Raw genomic sequence first — 23,422 nt, 5'->3', positions numbered from 1 at the left:
TATCAAACCTCAGGAATTCTTAGTCCTGGTCCATGAACAGTTGCCCAGTGGAAATTTATGAGAGATCACTTTGCAAAAAAAGATGACTAATGGCCCACAGCTAGAGTGAAGGCCCACCCAACAGCTTCATTTACTTATGAAGCTCCTTTAGGAGCTCACTCAAAGGATACCTGAAAGCTGGGATCCGGGTATGCTCGAAATTCACTGAAGAACACCCTTCCCCATCCATACTTTAAGTGTAGAAGTTTAAATGTAGAATGTAAATGTTTAAATGTAAAACTTTAAGAACTATACAATAATATTTGTGTGATGGCAGTCCCATATCGAGTGCAAACTCCATACACATTATTTCATTTGACCATCTCTACAGCTCTGTGGGGTGACTGCTGTTGTCCCCGCCTTGGGGGCTTTAGACACCTGATAAGACAATTTAGCATCTTGCTTATTTTTGCATGTTCCATCATGTTCACAAATGTTCACACAGAGCTCAAAACTCTTCTTAAGGGTGCCCTTGCCTATAAGATAGGGGCAATAATATTTCACTTATAAAAGCTTATTGTCGTCAATCAGGAAACTATACTCTAAAATTTGGTATCCAAAACACTAGAATATGGATAGAAATATTTTTCCCATGAGTTTATGAAAATTTATGTTAATATATCATTCTCCAAATTAAGCCACAGGTTTTAAAAAGGATATTGTTCAAACTGTTAAGAACAAGCCTTAAAATTACCTTATTTTATGAGAATGCTAAATGAATATCAGAATCCCATTTAAAATATCTTGTCTGATTTGAACCCTCATAGCATATATCAAAGGCCCCATGCACTATACAGACTTATGTTAGCATGACCCAAAGTGACACGATAGGCATAGGTAAGGTGGAGCATCATGAGCACTAGATTTTATACCCATCCTCATCATGGCCTAGCTTGTAGACAAAAGCAACTTTCTCACCCTACCTGAGTCTCCAGTCTCTGAGTGATTGCCCGGAAGATATTACTCAAAACTTATTCAAGTTCTCTAATTCCAAATAATGTTTTTGTGGGATTACAAAGGGATGAGAGCCAGACCATGTGATGGGCAGCAGTCAGTGTTGGGGTGAACATGTTCACTATAGAAGTAAAGCACATGTCATAAAAGGCAAGTCCACAGGGGCTTGAACTTGTCATGGCACCTCTAAGTGCTGGGCAAGAACACAGTTCAATTTTTTCAGTTCTGTTTCTACACATACAGTGATATCCTTAAAGGAACACTTTAGAATTCTTACAAAGAACAAATAAAAGACTATTTGTGATCTTGAAGGCACTATTCAAGGAAAAAATGTACGTTGTTCTCAGATTTTCAGAATCTCAGTGTGTAACAGTATCTTTGGTAAAGGGAAATTTGGGAATAACATGGTATGCAGCTGTGTATGGAAAAACTAAAAATAGAACTGTAATTTGGTCTTAAATTAGAAACACATCTGAGTTTTGTTAACAATTTGGGAATGATATTAATTTGTTTCTTTTACTCCTTAATTGTGTATATATGTGTCTGAGAGGAGAGAAGATAGAGAGGGAGGGGAAGTGGGGCAGGAGAAAGAAGAAAGAAGAGGAATTAAAGACTGGAGAGGGAGAGAAAATATATGACAATGAAACATAGATATCGTAGTTCATATGTGCACTTCACTCTGCTTACAGTTGAGCTCTCTAAGATAGGCGGACGTACTTTGCCTCAAAAGAGAAAATTACTGATGTCTTTTTGAAAGGCAGCATATTTAAATTAAACAAACCTATGACTTCTTAATTGTATATTCTAATATTTCCCCAGCTTTATCACTGCTTTCAATAACAGACATACAAAACAATAACAACAACAACAAAAAAACCATTTGAAAGTCCTGTGAGACACACACTGCGAAAACTATGCTAGACTAAATTATAGACTCTGAAAGCATAAAGTATATTTATTCTTATTACCTGAGCCTAATAAAGATTACTGAATGGCCATAAATATTTCTCATTCAAACTGTACCCTACTGACACAAGGCAGTTTCCCATGCAGAGTCAAGGACATCATGTTTATAGCAAACACAAGTCAACTTTGTGGTACTAATCTAAGCATCTAACACATTCTCTGGGAAATTAATTTAATGCTAAAACTGTGAGCATTGATACTCACATGTGCCCTTAAAGTCACACAAAATCAGAAAGAAAAAAATGAAAAACTGCATTAACTTTTGCCACAGCCTCAAATATTATCAAATTAGTCCCTAAATGACTTCTCAAGTCCTACAGATTCCAAGTTGATTCCTCTTTTTTTTCTATTTATAAATTGATAAATTGTGCTCTAGTGAATCAGTAACATTAATTTGCATAAGAGTAACCCAAGAGATTGTTAACAAGCACAGTTCATTAACCTTATCCATTTGATTCTGTTTCTGTAGACAGGTTAGCACCCAAGAATATACATTTTTTAATAAATACTCTAAGGTAAGGAGCCTAGGAAACTTCATAGAATGCCCCTTGAAAAAAAACTGGAAGCTTCATTTCTAAGATTCCTTCCAGTTATAAAATGTTTAGAACAAAAAGTGATAAAGAGGGCAGAGGAATATTTGTGAGCAATGATTATAGAGAAAGGACACAATATAAAAACAAAAAAGAAGATTCATTCATTCATCAACACATTGCCAATATGCCAAGCACAGTATATGTATCTGGTGATGGAGATGAAGGGGAGCTTCTGATTTGCTGGAGGTGACAGAAAATAAATAATTATGAGACAGTAATGTAAGTACAGTAATGAAGATACATCATCATAGAGGGGAAGAACTGAAAAGAGATCAGCTCTGTCAAAGAGGAGAATACTTGTTGGATTTAAAAAGGATAAGGATAACTAGATAAAGAATAGGTGGTATATACCACATTTTTCAGACTATACGATGCACCCCCCCAAATTTGGGAGGAATATTGGTTATTAATGCTGCTGTTGAGTTCTGTTTGCATTTACATTGGTGAAACATGTTATTTATGTTATTAAGTATTTTACCACATTTTTTGCTTCAAATTTTTTTCCTACGCTAAAACCTAGGTGCGTCTTACAGTCCAAAAATATGGTATATACAATAGAGTATTACTCAGACATAAAAAAGAGTGAAATCTCGCCATCTGCAACAACATGGATAGACCTAGCAGGTATTATGCTAAGTGAAATAAGTCTGACAAAGAAAGACAAGTACCATGTGATTTCACTTATATGTGGAATCTAAAGAATAAAATAAACAAATAAACAAAACTGCAATAGACTCATAGATACAAAGAACAGACTAATAGTACCAGAGGGAAAGAGGTTAAAGGGCTATATGAAAAAGTAGAGGAATTAAGAAGTACACATTGATTGTTACAAAATAGACACAGGCATATAAAATACAGCATAAGGAATATAGTCAATAATATTGAAATAGCCATACATGGTTACCAGGTTGGTACTAGACACATCAGGGGAATCTGTTCGCAAATTATATGAGTGTCTAACCACTACGCTGTACAACTGATACTAACATAAAATACTATTGAATGTCAACTGTAATTGAAAAATAAAGAAAGAAAAAATGAGGATAAGAAGGAGTCTAAAATGAGTAGGAAGACCCCATGAAAAATTGACAAAGACTGAATTTTGCTCTGGGTCCATTGATTCAATATACTTATTGAGCTCTAACATCTTTTGCCTTTTTCTCTCAATTTTTTTTCCTACCAAATGTCTACCACTTCCTAATTGAGTTATTTGGAACAATGATTCTATATTTCATTTTGTTAAAGAAGATAAACTGTCAGTGTGTCTAGGTATCTAAATCTAATACTGTTATCATCCTTTTCTGTAGTTACTGGCTTCCAAATACCGAGATTTTATGGGTCATTTGGAATTACTTGGAATCTGTTGTTTACTTCCACTTATTGTTTTCTCCTTGGATGCTCCAAAATAAAATTCTTTGGGCAGTTTTAACTACTTGAGAATCATTTAACCAAACTCCACTCTCCTGTGCAGCAAATTAAATTTAAAAGAAAACTGGGCCCTGATATACATCGTATGTGTGGTGTGTGTACTTAAAAGGCAATTTTGATTGTTACATCCATGCATGAAAACAGTTCAACATCCTAGTCTTCAATAACATGTATAAAAATTCTACTTACTCACTAAAACCTTTTACTGCAACTGTTGCTTTTATCCCCCCCAAAAAGAACACTTTAGCTCTAACCATATTTCAAAGCACCTTATAAGAAAAGTGAAAGGATACATCTTAACTCTTTTTCTTCTTTGTAACAGTTTTTATTTAATTTCTTTATATACAATTTATATATATAGTTTACATATTATGTATATTATATAAATGAATAAATGTGATCATATGCATGCTTATTTTTAAACAAATACGTTTTTTTCTTTTTCTAACTTGGTTTCCCTTTCTCCTTCTCCTCTTCCTTATTATACTAACACATTGCATTATTTCTCTACAAAGTGACCCATATCAAAAACTAGTGTCTTTCCCATGTTATCTCCATTGTCATGGAATTTTATACAGGTGCATAACAACATTCATAGGCACACACAGATATCTGATTTTTTCATTGTTTATCATACTGTGGCAGACAGACTGTAATGAGGCCCCTACCTCCCCCACCTCTTAAGAGTCTCAACCTTGTATAGCTCCCTCATCTTAAGGAGGCATGAGATCTATGATTTGTTTCTAATAAATTGAGTACAGCAAAGATAATTGGGTGTACATAAACTACATGCATGTAATTATGTCACATGAAATTACAATGCCTTTCTTGATGAAAGACTCCGTTTCTGGTTTTGAGGAACCAAGTGGTCAATATTGGAAAAGTCCACAGAGCAAGAGACTGCAGGGCAGCCCCCAACTGACAACCAGTGAGAAGGTGCACGGTGCCAGCAACCCTACAAGCTAGAAGTAGATGCTTTACCATTCAAGCCTCAGATGTGAACACAGGCCCAGCTGACAACCCTGATTGCAGCTTTCTGAGACCTTGAAGAGAGGACTCAGTTAAGCAATGCCCACTCTATTGATTCATAGAAACTGTGAGATAATAAATATGTAGTGTTTTAAGCCACTAAATTTGTGGTAATATTGTTATACAACAATAGATAACTAATATACATATAAAATGGGATTATATTAAACATAGTAAAAGGTGACTGTTTCAGCGTGAGGCCCAACTACTTTGTTATTTAAGTATGATGTACAAAGTAGAAAACTAAAAACCAATGTGAGACCACTTCCCAAACCTTTCTTCAGGATTTAAAAGGGTTGCAGTTGAAGAGACCAGAGTTGGAGATTGAAGAGAAGATTTTATTGAAGAGTTTTCAATTTGCTGAAAGTCCCAAATTCTGCTCCCTTGGGGGACTGGGTGGAAGGGTTTACCTAGTTAGGGGAACTTCAAAAAAAAAAAAAACATTTGGAGAGCTTGACACATGACCCCAGTGCTAATGGAGGTAAAGGTTAGAGAGTTACTGAAGAAGACTGGATCAGCAGAAGGTCTTCATTGGAAATTAACTGTGGACTATTAACAGAAAGTCAAAAATGTATCTATCTTTCCTGTGGACAGGCTGTGGGACACAGAAGAGCGAGTTGGCGTGAAGGTGTTATAAATCCTGCCTAAGGGGGTTGTATGGAAAGGTGAAGATGACTTAGCAGAGGGAGGCTGAAGTACACCAGCCGACGCCCACACTACTGGGGAGAAATTTGAAACAACCAGACAAAAGAGTTGCATCAGCCCAAATGAAGCGACTTGCAGGAAGACACGTCCAACAGTGGCAAGTTCTCCAAAGAACCCACAAATTATTCATTAGAAGGAGAGTCAGCTTTAAACATATGCCAGGTTCAGAGAGTGCCAACTCAGAGTAACTTAGTCATATGAAACCTTTCCTGATTTTTTACATACTTTTCCTCCTCTCTTCCTCCACCACAACTCCTCTGATCCTGGAGGAGTCAGAATCCATGGTTAGCCAATTATGGGAAGAAGAGAAACACAGGCAAGCAGATAGCCTTTCCTTAGCATCAATCCAGAGCTGGGGAGAGAAAAAGCCTTAACTGTAAAGGAAGTCTTTAATTATTACACTGACTGGACATATTAATTACTGAACATTATAAGGCAAAATGATTAAAACATGTTTTATTATCTAATAGTAAGCAGCAAACTATGAATTTGCCCCATATTTCATCTAACAACAGAAATTCTACAGCCCTACTAAATAGCTGTATAAGAGCAGTTGTGGGTGAGCAATGCAGTTTATGATTTCATCCTATAAATCCTGCTCTATCAATGTTTTTCTGCATGACTGTCATGCAACTAGACTGCATAAAAGTTCTCACAAGTCATCTCATGTAACTCTAACACACTACTGATAGTGGTTTGAATGAATTATAAATCCATTTGACCTGCTGATGGGCAGACTATTATCTCCATCAGGTTCCATTTGCTGTTTTGTTCCTTCGAGCAGTAATGTTTATATCAAACATGTACCTGCTGACATCCATGCACATACATGTTTAAAATATTGATGGTTTTTATTTCTATAAGATATTCCTAGGAACAAAATATTTTATTGATTATATATACATATACATATACATATACATATACATATATATATCCATACATATATAGTTCACATTTCTACCAACAATAAATGAAAGTGATTTTTCATTATGTCTGAAACAGTAGTATACATTAAAACTCTTTTTAAGTTTTGCTTGTCAAGTGGGTGCAAAATGATGACCACTGTTATATTAATGTGTATTTCTTTGAAGAGCAGCAAATCTGAATATTCCATGATTTTACAGAACACAGATTCTTAGACTGGAAGAGGTTTTTACAAAGATTTATTTAAATGCTTACCAAGGCTATAAATCTGATACCAAGAGAACTTTGACTGACTTGCCAGGGCCACACAGTTCCTCATTGGCAAACTAGAATTAAACTTTCAAAGTGAGGTCTCATCTTTCAAAACAAGGCTCCTTTAATCACAAGTCCCTCTTATCAGGTATAGATTATAAGCACCGTGTGTTCCAAGAAAGGGGAAAGGATTCACTATAAACTATAATATGAAAGAGTAAATGTTTAAAAAGAATAAAAAGAAAACGTTATATGAGAAAGAGTAAGTCAAAGAGTATGACATGCTTAGAAGTTTCTTTAATGAAAATGGCAAACGGAAAGATTGGAAAGGCAGGCCTAAAGTAGATCTTACTTTCCATACCATGCTAAGGTATTTGTACTTTATTTTATAAACAAAAATGAAGCATTCCGGAATGGAACATTCAACAACAAAGAGTATTTTAGAAAGAAAGTGTTATAGAATGTCTATAGAGAACAGCTTTTGTAAAATATTGAAATGTCCTTTGATAAATGATTGGATAATAAAGATGTCATATATACATATATACTATGGAATAGTAAGTCATAAGAAAAGATGAAATACTGCCATTTACAACAACACAGATAGATCTTGAGAACATCATGCTACGTGAAATAAGTCAGACAGAAAAAGTCAAGAACCATATGATTTCACTTACATGTGGGATATAAAACTGAAAGCAATAAATAAACAAATAAGAAAAACAAACAAACAAACACTCATCTACACAGACAAAAGTATGGTGGTTACCAGAGGGTAGAGGGGGTGGTAGGGGAAGGAGTAAAGGGTAAAGAAGGTCAAATATATGGTGACGGGAGGAGATGTGACTTTGGGTGGTAAACACAATGTAATATACAGGTAATATATTACAGAACTGTATACTTGAAACCTATACAATTTTATTTACTGGTGTCACCCCACTGAAATTAATAGACATATCAAAAATACAAATTTAAATAATTATATTTTCACAAAAAGTTATTTTTAGCTCCAAATACTTGTACCATAACACATGTATACATACATACATACATACATACACACATACATTTGTTCTATATCTTTCAAAATGATTACTTGACTATATTCTTTTCTCATAAAGTACAGTGGATAAAAAGCTAGTCTTTTTACCTCTAGCAAGGCTTATTAAGCCTTTCTTGTTATTGTCTTTTTATTCTATATTTTTCTCATATAAGCTGCTCTGCTTTGTAGAGAACCAGCCACGGTGAATGATCAATTTGTTAGCCACCCACATTTTTAAAAACTGCACAAGTCAAGTCTTCATACAGTAAGGCTTTAAAAGAAAATGTTTCCTTCTTTAAAAATATTTTCTATGGAAAATAATCTATATTAAGTGGTCTTCTATAAATAACACAGGTGAATTTAGCATTTGCTGGGATAGTCAATAACACATAAGAAAGGAGGCAAGTTGTTTATAGAATGTCTTTAGAACTACATTTATGCAGTACATAAGCCACTCCTTGGAAAGATGTCAGATAGTAAGTCATCTCAAAGAATTAATAAGGTTAAAATCCCTTAGTGAATTACTGGTTTGTAATAGCTAATAGTATGCCAATTGACTTAAAAATTTATGACCATGGCAAAATATAACTTGCTCCTTTGATACAAGAACAATTTCTATATAATAAAAGGCCATGCATATACTTTTTGATAATGATTAAGAATAGTATTAAATGCTATATATGTTGAAATAAATAACACGGTATTAAACAGAATACAGATAATTTTGTTATCCAACTTCAAAATCTTCTTAAATATTATACAGAAGTCTAAAAAATGTTTTAAAACAGTGAATGGAAAGTAAAAGAAATAAATAGTCAGACTTGGAAAATAAATATTGAGAAGCTTATAAGATTATGAAAGGGAGCATGGAGTAAGGCTGCAATAGAACAGGACCTCTGAGGATCTTTAAATATAAAACACAAATAAAAATAAGGTCTCTTTTAATGGTGCGAAGTCAACATAAGGCATTTTAGCCCTTGGAGATATTTTTTAAAATAATTTCAGAAAGTGGTTTGAATTCACACAAAAGTTGTTATGCATCTGTTGATAGTATATGCCAAAGATTTTGATATATATTAGCTAATAAAACTTATGAAACTTAGTCTTTACTTTTGTGTGACAAAGTTTTTAAGACAGACACTTGACTGCTTATTAATAACAGCACTTGCTAGTAAAATATCACTCTCATTACTGTTGGAGATAATATTAATTTATGTATTATGGCTCACACACTATGATGAACATCTTTTAATATTTCTGGTTATATTTTTATGGCTATAAATGTATAACAGTATCCCATCTTCAACTAAATTTTAAGCTCTCTGAGGTCAAATAAATATATTTGTTTATTATATACATGTTTTTGCTATTTAGCATATCTAACACCTACCTAAGTGGGCTGCCTTTAAGTATAGTATAACAACTGGAATCAGACTACTGTGTTTCAAATTCTGGGTCCACAATTGACTAACTGTGATTTTGAGCTAGTTATTTGACCTGAACATAATTTTCAAATCTGCTAAATTCCAATGGTACCTACTTCAGACGGTTGTAATAAATAGTAACTGAGATGATGTGCGTGGTATGGTGATTAGTAATTTGCTGTATAACACATGACAGTTATTAAAGTAGTTAAAACATTTTAATGTAACATTAGCCCTTAAAATAAAAAAAGAGATATCAGAACAGCTTCAAAAGTCCAAGCAATATGTAGGAATTGCAGGAGGCAAAAAGAGCAAGTCATTTAGCTTCAGAGAACTTCTTATTTCATTTATAGAACTTTTAAAAATAGATAAACATTTTTCAAAAGCTCATGCATATTCTATTGCTCTTTGATTCTTTTACTGGAAGAGGGCTCACACCTCTAAGTGTACTTGCTACCCACCACTCTACCAGGACAGAATGCAGTTCAATTAAGTTTATGAAAGAATGAGACATTGCCAAAAATAGGTTATTGTTTGTTACTAAAGGCAAAATATTAACTTATTGAAAAGAGATAGGTAATCATCTCACAAACAGTTTGATGTTTTTCATTTGGGATAAATTTGCTAGGCAATGCTTTTCTCACAGTGATTCAAGTAAAAGCAACTGCCAAACATTTTCTCAAGCACTGAAAAAAATTACGCCATGGAGGCAGATGTTGGCTAGCGTCTGATCTCTCCCTTTCACATCCACCCATAAATCACATATATCACAATTTTTAACTTTACAGTGCTAACCCTTTTAACATTTTACGAGGAAGAAAGGATTATAATTCCTTGAATCTCTATAGTCTGCAGGAAGTTTCCCCCTAATAAAATGTGTTTGAATCATTTGTATAAAATAAATCTCAATCTAACAGATAGTAAAGGATGATAATAACACTGTTATCTGGATCTCATTTCAACTGCTCTGCTCAGCTTAATTGCAACAAATTCCATTATTGTTTCCAATTCGATTGTCCCTATCAAATATTTTTTTAAATCCCAGTCCGTGCCTTGGAGGGAAACCTTATTTGTTGGCTTCAATATAATTATCAGCAGTCATCCGTGAAGCACAGCATGTATTGTACAAATATTTGGACTGATCGTCTTGGTGTGCCAGGAACTTCAAAACTTGTCTTGCTTCACTCGTGATTTGTCTTCTGAAAGTATTGACAGACACTGTTAACTTGACAAGAAAAGAAAAAAATAATAATTAGATGTGGGTAGTCAGTGTTTGAAAGGCAATTTTGGGCCATCACTGTTTACAGAAAAAGAAAATGTCAGAAGCAATAGGAATGTCATAATTCAACATTAAAAAAAATAAAGAAACAGGGATTAAGAAGCAGAAGGGCTTCTGATGATTCTTCTCCTCTGGACATTTCTTGGTTCCCTTTCTTCAAAGCTTATTAATGTCAAATAAGCAATTTCACTGAGAATCAAAGAAATGAATCTTGTTAGCTTTTTAAAAACATTTTTATTGAATTTATTGGGGTGAAATTGGTTGATAAAATTATGTATGTTTCAATGTAATCCCTATTAAAATATCAATGGTATATTTCACTGATTAGAAAAAAAATATTTCAAAAATTTATATGCAACCAAAAAAGACCTCAAATAGCCTCAGCAATCTTTAAAAAGAAGAATAAAGTTGGAGGGCTCACAGTACCTGATATCAAACTATATTACAAGGTCACTGTAATCAAAACAGCCTAGTGCTGGCATAAGAACAGACACATTGATCAATTGAACAGAATAGAGAGCCCAGAAAAAAATCCATGTTTTTATGATCAGTTAATATTTGACAATGGGGGCAAAAGCATACAATGGAGTATAAATAGCCTCTTCAATAAATGGTCTTTGACTTGTCCTCCCCCCCAAAAAATAGCTAAAAATTGGACAAAATATATACAGAAACTATTTTCAGGTATTGAATAACAGGAAATTCAGTCCTCTGATCTTTGGGGGAAGGGAAACATAAAGGTGAGTTCCATATTCATTTCAGTTTTCTGCTTGGCTTTTCTAGGGCCGCACAGAGAAACTGAGCAATGCTGAGAATTGAAAAAGCTAAGCTGGGGCCATGAAGAGTGGACTTCTAAGCTGCTGAAAGTAGTTAGAAATTTCAGAGTAGTGTTCCAGATGAAAGGGAGCTGTGGTGGTGGCTAGAACTATAACTTATCAAAAACAATGAAAGCTTGACATAAATTAAATAACATCTTTGAAGAGCTGAAAAGACAAAAATATATACTGTCAACTTAAATGTCTATATCCAGCAAAAAATCACATTAACACATGAGGGTGAGATAAATACATGTTATATAAATGAAAGCTAAAAAAAATTCACCAAAAGCAGACCTGCTTACCTAAAAAGATTATAAACAAAGTTTTTCAGCCTGAAGTAAAATAACATCAGAAGAAAATTTGGATACACTGGAATGAACAAAGAGCACCAGAAATGGCAAGTATACAAGTAAATATAAATGATTATCTTTTCTTTTGTCCCCTAATAACTTATTTGAAAGAGAAATTGATTATTTCAAGCAAATATAACACTGTATTACAGAATGTGTTATGCGTGTAGATGTAAATTGATAAGGTGAAGGATGAGGAGAATGATTGTAATGTTACATGAATAACTATAGAATAAACTTTAAACAATCTATGATGAGTATAGGGTGCATATTCAAATTTATAGAATAACTAATAAATAATAATAAGTAACCCAACAAAAGGCAGAAGAGAAGAAACAAAAATTCAAAAAACCATTTGGGAGTGACTAGAACACAAGTGGTGAGATGACAGACTTAATCCAAACATATCCATAATAACATTAAATATCAATGAAATAAACTCTCTAAAATACAGCTATTATCAACAAGATGAAAAAGAAAAACTCAACTGTAAGGCATATAAAAAAACATATTAATATAAAACCAGATACACTAACATGTAAATGATAGAAAAAGATATACATAAACTGTTACAGAAAGTAGAGGAGTGAACAGTTTTTACCTTGGTTTATGATGCCAGCATAATTTTCATACAAATCTTTTAAAAATATATTATGCCAAAGAAAATTAAGAATAAATACTCATCATTAATGTAGTCACAAACATAATATAAAATGTTAGCAGACTGAATTTAGCCATAGATATAAGAATACTACACATGATCACATTGGTTGTTCCCAGTAATGCAAAATTTAATTCTCAAAATTTAAGCAATATAAAAATTCTTCACATTAACATAATCAACTCAATAAATGGAGAAAAATCACTTAACAAAATTCAACTTCTAATGCAATGCTCTAAAAAACTAAGACTAGAAGAGCACTCAGTCTGAAAAAGGGAAGGAATTTTCAGCTATATCAATGAAAAAGCACAACTATATCCTACCTAATAGTCATTTATTAAGTTATTTTCTGTTAGGTGTGGGGAAAAGACAAGGGTATATAATATCATTCCAGAGAAAAAATGGAGGAATTAAAATGATTTATATTCACAAGCAATAATTGTTTTACTTAGAAAATATAAAAGAATCTACAAAAAACTCATTTAATAAGTTATATAGCAAGGTTGTAAAACACAAGATCAGTATGCAAAAATCATTGGTATTTTTCTATACTAGCAGCAAACAACTGGAAAAATTAAATCTAAAAGTTTATTTGCTGTACAATTTATACAAAATTGTCTACAACATATCTTTAAGTTAAAAAATTAACAAAAATGGGCAAGAACTTTACACATGCTGAAAAAACACATTATAAAACATGTTAAAATAAAGAAATCCCAAATAAATGAAAGGATATCATGTTAATGGCTTAGAAAACTCAATATTGCTGTTATGTCTGTTGTCCACAAACTGTTTATAGATTTCATGTAAGTTGAATAAGATTCCAATGAGTTTCTTTTTCTCTGTGGAAAATAACAAGTAGATTCTCAAGTTAATAATACGGAAATGCAGAAGTGCTAGAGGAGCCAAGACAATCATGAAAAAAGAAAAGCAAATTTGCAGTCACATTATCTGATTTCAAGCCAAAGTATAAAGCTACTGTAACCAACAGAGTCTAGTTTTGGCATAAAGATAGAAAAACAGATCAGTAAGACAGAATGAGTTTCAGAAATAGCCCCATACATTCATGGTCAATTGATCTTTGACGAAGGTCTCATGGTAATTCAATGTGAAAGAAAAGTTTTTTAAAATAAATGGTGTGGAATAACTAGATAAATATGTGGGGAGTGGGGAAATTCTTGTGTCTGAACATTGAAATTGACATATTGAGATATGAACAATAATCTGAGATGCACTTGGCTACAAGGAGCAGTAAAGTTGTGTTGCTAAATTCACTACTGCTTCTTTACAATCCTTTTATGTTATTCCTTGCATTCACAGAAGATTAAAATTATCGTCAAATAAAAAGCAATAACTATCTGCTATATGCTATAGAATAAATACTATGGCATGTGCTTATAACAAAAAAATGAGAATTTTTAATTTGTATTTGGAAAGAGATTGATCATATTGAGTTCATGGAGAAAGAATGCACACAACATAATAGAATGTATTAGAGTGTGTTTGGTGAACAAATGTTGTAGCCTTCTAAAATCTGGTGGATTAGTAATTTTTAAAGCCGCTCGGAGGCTGTAATCAAGGCTCTAAGTTTAGCACTTTGTGAGGTCCAAATTCGTCTGCCATTAAGGAAAAAAGTTTGAAATGTTTGCTGTCAAATAGTGACTTCACAGCTTTCAATATCAGAAATATTGCTATTTGTGTTCTCATGAACTTGGGGTATTACCGAATAATTTTGAATTACCAAAATTATTATCTGGGAAAACTGTAATCATAATATAAACCAGATTTTAAAACTAAATCATTAAAATAGGGATTTCTATTCATAATTAATACCAGAAGTTTTTATCACTAGAAATCTTTCTAATACTTATAAACAGTAACAAAAACTTGAAAGATAACCAAGTTCTGCAATGAAGTTTAGCCAAAGGAGGCACTCAGTGAATGCATTAACTAGTATGTGTTTAAGCAAATGAATGTAATAAAAGTGAACTAGAATAAAAGCCAGAAGATTCAGTTCTACTGAAAATCATATCTCTTTGAGATGTATTTCTTCACACAAAAATCAGATTGACAAACTTGCCTACCTCACAAGGCTGCTATAAATATCAGAAGAAATATTCAATAGGAAAGCAGTTTAAAACTGAGATGTAAATATAACCTAGCCCTTTTGAGGCTAGGAAAGAAGCATATTTTCAACTAGTTACAAACAACAAGCCAATAGTAATTTTATTTAGTTGAAACACCCAGAGGGCCAGAGGAAATTGGTTCTTGTAAAGTATCCACTCTGGAGAGGTGAGTGAATGCAAGTCTGGAATGTGAGCCTCACACAGACATTTTTTATCAGCTGGACAAAGAGGTGACAATAGTTTCTTTATTTCTTAGATTTATTGTACAAACGTAAACAGGGTTGTTTTCTGCATCTGGAGAAGGAAAGGATTCTGCAAGAAATGTGTTCAACCAAATAATGGAATGATCCTTGGTGTTTTTATCCAAACAAACAAAAAACCCAGAGCAATTGTGAAAGGAAACCAAAGAAAATAGCCCCTCTATTATTTTTATTTTAGGTCAAGTTTTTTGGAAACAAGTCCCTGCATTTTGGCTCGAGTCTAATGATCTCACCCACTGAGTTTACCAGAATGGGAAATGCTAAGGTTTGCATTCTAAATATCCACATTTGCTTTACTTTTATATGGCCAATGATCCCTAACCTAGACCATAATCTGGTAGTAAAAGGGATGGAAGTAAGTGCATAAAATAGGTTGATACCTATTTTAAGAAAAGCATCCCCAACAAAAGGGACTTAGATTTTTTATAAAAAGTTGTACATATCCTTTCATTTCATAGAAAAAAATAATTAATCTGATGGCCACTTCACCAACTCCATATTAACCAGGATTACTATAAACTCTTTTCTCTGTTAATATAGCACTGAGTATATGGGAGTGTACTATACATATACAATTACAATGGTGCCTAATAGAGATTCAATAATTTATTGAATGAGTGAATAAGTGTTTAAATGAAAAATTTTAAACAAATATTCTAAAGTCTTTTTTTAGGTTGCATTGAGTGCAGAGTAAATCTAATTTTGATTATTAATTTTGTTGTCTTTTTCAACATTACATAGTTTCACATATTTTGCTTGAATTTCATGTTTGAAAACACAACTTCAGTGAGGAGTCTTTGCTATATTATTTTTATCTTTGCATTTCTCTCCATTTATGTTAATCAATAGTTTTTATCAATAGTTTTCAAATTACCCTCCAAAAGGTAAGAAGTTTCATTGTGCTTATTCCTTAATTATTTCCTCCTTTTCTAATTTACCACTGATATAAAAGAAACCTATTTTCATATATTGATATTTTATTCAATCACCACACTAAAATCTTTTTTAAGTTTTAAGAGCCTACTTATAAAATCTTAGGTTTATCCATATAAGTCATCATATACCAATAGTTTTGTTATTTCTTTTCCAATTTTTATTTTTTAAAATAATTATTACATTTTCTGAGCTCTTCAGTTGAAGAGTTAAAACATTTATTTCTTCCTTGCTTTACTGGGAATGTTGCACAGTCATATGTATTATTTTTTGTTGAGTTTTTGATAAGGACCCTAATTAGGCTTAGGAATTTATTTTATGTTTTTATGTTGTTAGCTTGTTTTTGTGAGGACTGATTGCTGAATTTCACTAACTGCTTCTACGTCTGTTAAAATTATATTTTCTTTTCTTATTTAATCAGAGTTGTAATGCATAACATTACTAGATGTTTTTATTTAGAAAACACTTTCTTAGCCCTGGCTGGCATAGCTCAGTGGATTGAGAGCGGGCTGGGAACTAAAGTGTCCCAGGTTCGATTCCCAGCCAGGGTACATTCCTGGGTTGCAGGCTATAACCCCCAGCAACCACACATTGATGTCTCTCTCTCTCTCTCTCTCTCTCCCCCCCTCCCTTCCCTCCCTAAAAATGGATGAATAAAATCTTAAAAATAAATAAATAAATAAATAAAAAAGCAAACACTTTCTTCACAAAACCCTATTATTATTTAATACACAAATGAAATAATTTGAAAATAATTTCTTAGAATTATTGCATCAATATTTATATGTGGTTGGGTCTATAATTTTAATTTTATGTCCTCTTTATAACCAGTTTTGTTACTGAAGTTAAAACATTGTTAGTAAATGAACTGAGGGCTTTCTGGGTTTTTCCTATTCTTTCAAACAATGTATACAAAAACTTCATTATTAAAAATAACAATAATAAAATGTTTTGTTTATGTACCATGCAATAAGTGGTAACTCATTTAACCCTCACAACAACACTCTAAGTACTATTATTATCCTCATTTAACATATGAAAGACACTCAGGTTCAGTTACTGGAAGTAAGTTAGAAATCCATAAAAGAAAGATACCAGGAAAACCTCCAATTGATTAGAAACTAATTGACACAGTTATAAATAATTCATATTTCAAAAGGAAGTCTAAAGGGAAGTCAAGAAATACATTATATTCAATGAAAATGAAAGTACAACATGTCATATATGCGAGATCCAGCTAAAGCAGTTTTGAGAACAAAATTTATGACACTAGATACTCATGTTAGAAAAGAGGAGACACCTCTGATCTAGTATTTAAACTCTTACCTCAAGCACCTAGAAAAATTGCCCTGGGTAGTGTGGTTGAGCGGATTGAGTACAAGCCTGTGAACCAAGGGTCACTGGTTCAATTCCCCATCAGGGTACATGCCTGGGTTGCAAGCTGGGTCACTGGTGCAGGACATGTGAGAGGTGACCACACACTGATGTTTCTCTCCCTCACTTTCTCCCTCTCTTCCCTTCTCTCTAAAAATTAAAAAAAAAAAAACTTTTAAAAAATTAAAAGAACCTAGAAAAAGAAGATTGAATTGAACTTAAATAAAGCCAATGGAAGGAAATAATGATAAGAAATCAATGAAACTGAAAACAACAAAACAATAAAGCATATCAACAAAACAAAAACTGTCTCTTTGGGTCTCTCTCAGACCCATACCCCACATACCATGCCACAGCAGTGAAGTGGGTTGCCCTGCCCTGACGAGTACCTAAGACTCTGCCTTTTACCACATAACAGGTGCATTGAGACAAAAAAAATATGGCTCAAATGAAAGAACAAATCAAAACTCCAGAAAAAATAAAACTAAGCGATGAAGAGATAGCCAACCTATCAAATACACAGTTCAAAACACTGGTAATCAGGATGCTCACAGAATTGGTTGACTATAGTCATGAAATAGAGGAAAATGTAAACGCTATGAAAAATGAAATAAAGAAAAATGTACAGGGAACCAACAATGAAGGGAAGGAAACTGGGACTCAAATCAATGGTTTGGAGCAGAAGGGAGAAATAAACATTCTAATGGAACAGAATGAAGAAACAAGAATTTAAAAAAATGAGGAGAGGCTTAGGAATTTCCAGGACAACTTTAAACATTCCAATAGCTGAATCATAGGGGTGCCAGAAGGAGAAGCGGAAGAGCAAGAAATTGAAAACTTATTTAAACAAATAATGAAGGAGAACTTCCCCAATATGGTGAAGGAAATAGATTTCTAGAAAGTCCAGGAAGCTCAGAGTCCCAAAGACAGTGAACCCAAGGACACGTACACCAAAGCACATCATAATTACACTACCCAAGATTAAAGATAAGGAGAGAATCTTTAAAGCAGCAAAAGAAAAGGAGACAGATACCTGCAAAGGAGCTCCCATAAGATTATCAGCTGATTTTTCAAAAGAGACCTTGCAGGCAAGAAGGGGTTGGAAAGAAGTATTGCAAGCCATGAAAGGCAAGGACCTACATCCAAGAGTGCTCTAGTCAGCAAAGCTATCATTTAGAATGGGAGGGCAGATAAAGTGCTTCCCAGATAGCACTTTAAGTTAACTTCAAGTTAAAGGAGTTCATCATCCCCAAGCCCTTATTATATGAAACGTTAAAAGGACTTATTTAAGAAAAAGAAGAAGATAAAAATTATGAACAGTAAAATGACAACAAATTCACAGCTATCAACAACCGAACCTGAGAAAACAAAAATGAACTAAGCAAACAATGAAAACAGGAAAGAGTTCATAGAAATGGTAGGTATAAAAGAGACAGGGGTAGGTTAAGAATAATATGGGAAATGGAGAAGCCAAAGAACTTATATGCATGACTCACGGACATGAAATAAGGTGGGGGAATTATGGTGGGAGCAGGGTACAGGATGGAGGGGGAATAAAGGGATAAAAAAATGGGACAACTGTAATAGCATAATCAATAAAGTATATATTTTTTTAAAAGATGTCTCTTTGGAAAAAATGAATAAAATTGTCAAGAATCTAGTAAAACAGACAAAGAAAAGACACGAATTATCAATACTAGTAGATATCACCATATACCCTGCAGACATCAAAAGGATAAAAAGAAAATTCTATGAACAACTATATCACATAAAAATGACAACTTAAATTAAAAAGGACTTTTTATTCAAGATCTATAAACTACCACAATTGAATTTTAAGATTAAAACTCACAAAAAAGAATTATCCAGATCAAAATGATTTTATTTGGGAATTCTACCAAACATTTTTTAAGTAGAAAAGGGAATAATTCATAATTTATTTTTTGAAGTCACTATTATCTTGATACCATAAGAAGACAAAGGCAGTATTAAGAAAAGAATGGACCAAGCCAGACAATGAAAGAAAAATACCACATGATCTCACATAGAAGTGGAACCTAATCAAAAAAACAACAAAATAGAGCCAGAGACATGAAAATAAAGAACAAACTGACAGTGACCAGAGGCAGGGGGGTGTATAACTGGGGGAAAGTAGGAGGAAGGTCAAGTCAGGGAACATGTATAAAGGACCCATGGACAAGAACAACAGAGTCGGGGAGGACTGAATGAGAAAGGGGTGTGGGCAAGGCAGAGGAGAACAATAGGGGGGAAATGGGGACAACTGTAACTGACAAAAAACCTTTTTTTTAAAGAAAGAATATAGACCAGTGATTATCAATCTTTTTTAAATCTCATGGCACACACAAACTAATTACTAAAATTCTACTATACACCAAAAAATATATATTTTGCTGACAATATATATCTGACAATAATTGGTAAATTTTTGATTCTACAATTGTGACTACAGAGGCAAAAATCCTTAAGAAAATATTAGAAAACAGAATTTAGCAACAACAAAAAAATATTATACCCCATGGAGGAGTGGGGTTTATTTCAGTTATTGTGAAACTAGGTCACTATTTGGAGCACCATCAAAATAATCTGCCATATTAACAGGTTAAATAGAAGATCTTACCATCATGCCAATTGATGTGAAAAAGGGATTTGACAAAATTCAACATCCATTCATAATAAAAATTCTCAGAAAAAAAGTGTAAATAGAAGAGGACTACCTTAACCTGATAACAATCATCCATAAAAACCTAGAGCTAACATTATACTTGATGGTTGAAAATTGAATACTTTCACCCAAAGATTGGAAACAAGGGAAAAGTTTCTATTCTTACCACCCTAATCAACAGAGTACACTGGAAATCCTACTCAGTGAAAAAATTCAGGAAGAAAAAGTAAAAGGCACATAGATTAGAAAAGAAAAAAATAAAACTGCCCTTATTTCCAGAAGGCATAATTGTCTATGTAAAAAATCCCATAGTCTCTAAAAAAAGTCTTTGAACTATTAAGTAAGCTCAACAAGGTCACAGATTATAATATAAACATATTAAAAATCAATTGTATTTTTATATGCTATCAACAAACATGTATATACCAAAATTCAATTTTAAAATAGCTTAATTTTTTTAAGTCTACTATAAAAGACAACAGAGAGCTTTTGGTCAACATGATGGAATAGAAGAACAGGTGCTGGCATCCCCCCAGACCAAATCAAAATTACAACTCAGCTGAAGAACAACCGTCATTGAAAACTGCCTAAAATCTAGTTGTGCAGATGTCCTATAACTAGGGCTATATAGAAGCAGCCATATCAATATTGGTAGGGGGCAGTTAGTTCCACCCCCACTTGTGGCAGTTAAATATCAGAAGGGATATCTTAGCTGTGCAGGTCCCCCATGAGATGAAGTCCCATTCTAACTGGGCTTCCCAGCCCAGGGTTCTAGTGCTTAGAAGAGAAGTTCTCTGTAATTTCTGACTGTGAAAACCAGCAGAGATTTTGGCTAAATGAGTCAGAGGGCTGTTGGAATCCTTGTCATTTCTTTTAGTGGACCAGCACAGAAACTTTCTTAAACTAACTCACTTTGAATTTTGGCCCTGGGGCAGTAGCTCAAAAGATGCCATGGATGAGGAGGAACTAAATTGCCTGGTTTTGGGATGAGGGCTGGAGGGGCAGCTTTCTCTTAGATAGAAGTACTGGCAGAAGCCATTGTTCCTTTGCTGAGCTCTCTCCCTGCAGATACAGACAGCCATCATATCTGAGTCTCCATCAACTGGGCTAACACTGTTCATCACATCCTGGTGATTTCCCTAAAATCTTGCCCCACCCAACTTTCAGGCTTTCCATAGCTTTTCCATACAAAAAGCCTGTGTTGACTCATGCTGGAAAGTTTCCTAAAATCAAAGTCTCACAAACCCCAAACAAGCAGAATCTGGCCACAGCATGCTCTGTATCTCTTACTAAGCATCCCCAAGCCTGGTGCTAGAGCAGCCAGCCACAGTTTGCACCTTAGCTTCCCCCAGACCCCTACAATCCCAGCACAAGAGGCAACCATCTGCATCACTTAGTAGCTCATGCTAATTGCCCCAAACAGAGCACAGGGAGTGGCTGATATTGACCTCAACCTTCCAAAAGGCCACAGAACCAACACACCCAGTGGCCAGCTTCAGACCACACCAGAGCGCCACTCAACCACCTTCACAAATGGTACACTTAAAGGGCAGACTCAACAGATACCAGGGCCCTGATAAAGCGAATCCTACTTCATAGGGTCAGCTCTCACACAACAGCTCCTCCATTGTAGTTACAGCTACTCTTCATAGCCAATCATCCTGAGGGTAAATCCCTGCCATTGACATGCCATACAATCAAGGCTCAGCTACAGTAGGAGGGTATACACAACTCACAAGGTGGGGGGTGTGCCTAGGCTGCCCAGCCCTGGTGACCAAGGAGGCTGTGCCACTGGACCCTACAGGCCACCTACTGTATAAGGCCACCCTACAAAGACTGAGAAACAGCAAATCTACCTAATATGCAGAAACAAACACAGAAAGGGAGCACAAGTGGAGAGATAAAGAGATACATATAAAATAAAAGAACAGGAGAAATCTTCATTAAATAACAGGAGGCAAACAAACTATCCACTACAGAGTTTCAAACAATGGTAATAATAATGCTCAAGTAACTCAGTGAGAATTTCAACAGAATAAAAAAGACATAGAAATCATAAAGAAGAACCACTCATCAATGAAGAATACAATAACAAAAAATACAATAGAGGAAATCAAAAACAGTTAGATGAAACAAACAATCAAATCAGTGACTTATAAAACAAGGTATCAAGACACACCTAATAAGAGCAACAACAACAACAAAAAAGAATCCAAAAAATGAAGGTTGCTTAAGGGAACTCTGTCACGACACGGAGTATACCAACTTCCACATCATAGAGGTACCAGAAGGAGAAGAGAAAGAATAAGAATCAAGAACCTATTTGGAGAAATAATGACTTAAAACATCCCTAACCTGGTGAAAGAAAAGACACACAAGTCCAGGAAGCAGACAGAGTCTCAAACAAGATTCATCCAAACAGGCCCATGCCAAGACCTTTATCTAAAATGGCAAAGGTAAAAGACAAAGAGAGAATCTTAAAAGCAGCAAGAGAAAAACAGTTACTTACCCAAAAGGGAGCTGCTGTAAGACTGCCAACTGATTTCTCAACAGAAACTTGTAGGCCAGTAAGGCACAAATATTCATAGTGATATAAAGCAAAAGCCTACAACTAAGATTACTCTGCCCAGCAAAGCTATCCTTTAGAATCAAAGGACAGATAAACAGCCTCCCAGACAAGAAAAAGCTAAGGAGTTCATCACCATGAAACCAGTATAAAAAAAAATGTTAAAGGGATTTCTTGAAGAAGAGGAATAAATAGCAAAAAGGAAAATAAAGTACCTAGGAATAAACCTAACCAAAGAGGTAAAAGACCTGTATTCAGAAAACTACATAACACTAAGGAGAGAAATCAAGGAAGACACAAACAAATGGAAACATATACCGTGTTCATGGATTGGAAGAATTAATATCATTAAAATGTCCATACTACCAAAAGCAATTTACACATTCAATGCAATACCTATTAAAGTACCAATGGCATATTTCACAGACATAGAACAAACACTTCAACAATTTATATGGAACCATAAACGACCCCGAATAGCTGCTGCAATTTTGAGAAAGAAGAGTAAAGTAGGAGGGATCACAATACCTGACACTAAACTATACTACAAGGCCACTATAATCAAAACAGCCTGGTACTGGCATAAAAACAGGCACATAGACCAATGGAACAGAACAGAGAGCCCAGAAATAAACCCAAGCCTCTACGGTCAATTAATATTTGACAAAGGAAGCAGCAACATAAAATGGAATAAAAATAGCCTCTTCAACAAATGGTGTTGGGAGAACTGGACAGCTACGTGCAAAAAAATGAAACTCGAGCACCAACTTACACCTTATACAAAAATAGATTCAAGGTGGATAAAAGACTTAAATATAAAGCGTGACACCATTAAAGTCCTAGAAGAGAACGTAGGTAGGAAAATCTCAGATATTTCACGCAGAAACTTTTTTACTGACTTGTCTCCTAGAGCAAGGGACATAAAGGAAAGAATAAACAAATGGGACCTCATCAAAATTAAAAGCTTTTGCACAGCTAAGGAAAACAGTATCAAAATAAAAAGAGAACCA

This window comes from Phyllostomus discolor, chromosome 4 (assembly GCF_004126475.2).
Source record: "Phyllostomus discolor isolate MPI-MPIP mPhyDis1 chromosome 4, mPhyDis1.pri.v3, whole genome shotgun sequence".
Taxonomy (NCBI): Eukaryota; Metazoa; Chordata; class Mammalia; order Chiroptera; family Phyllostomidae; genus Phyllostomus; species Phyllostomus discolor.
Note: the sequence above shows the minus strand (reverse complement) of the source record.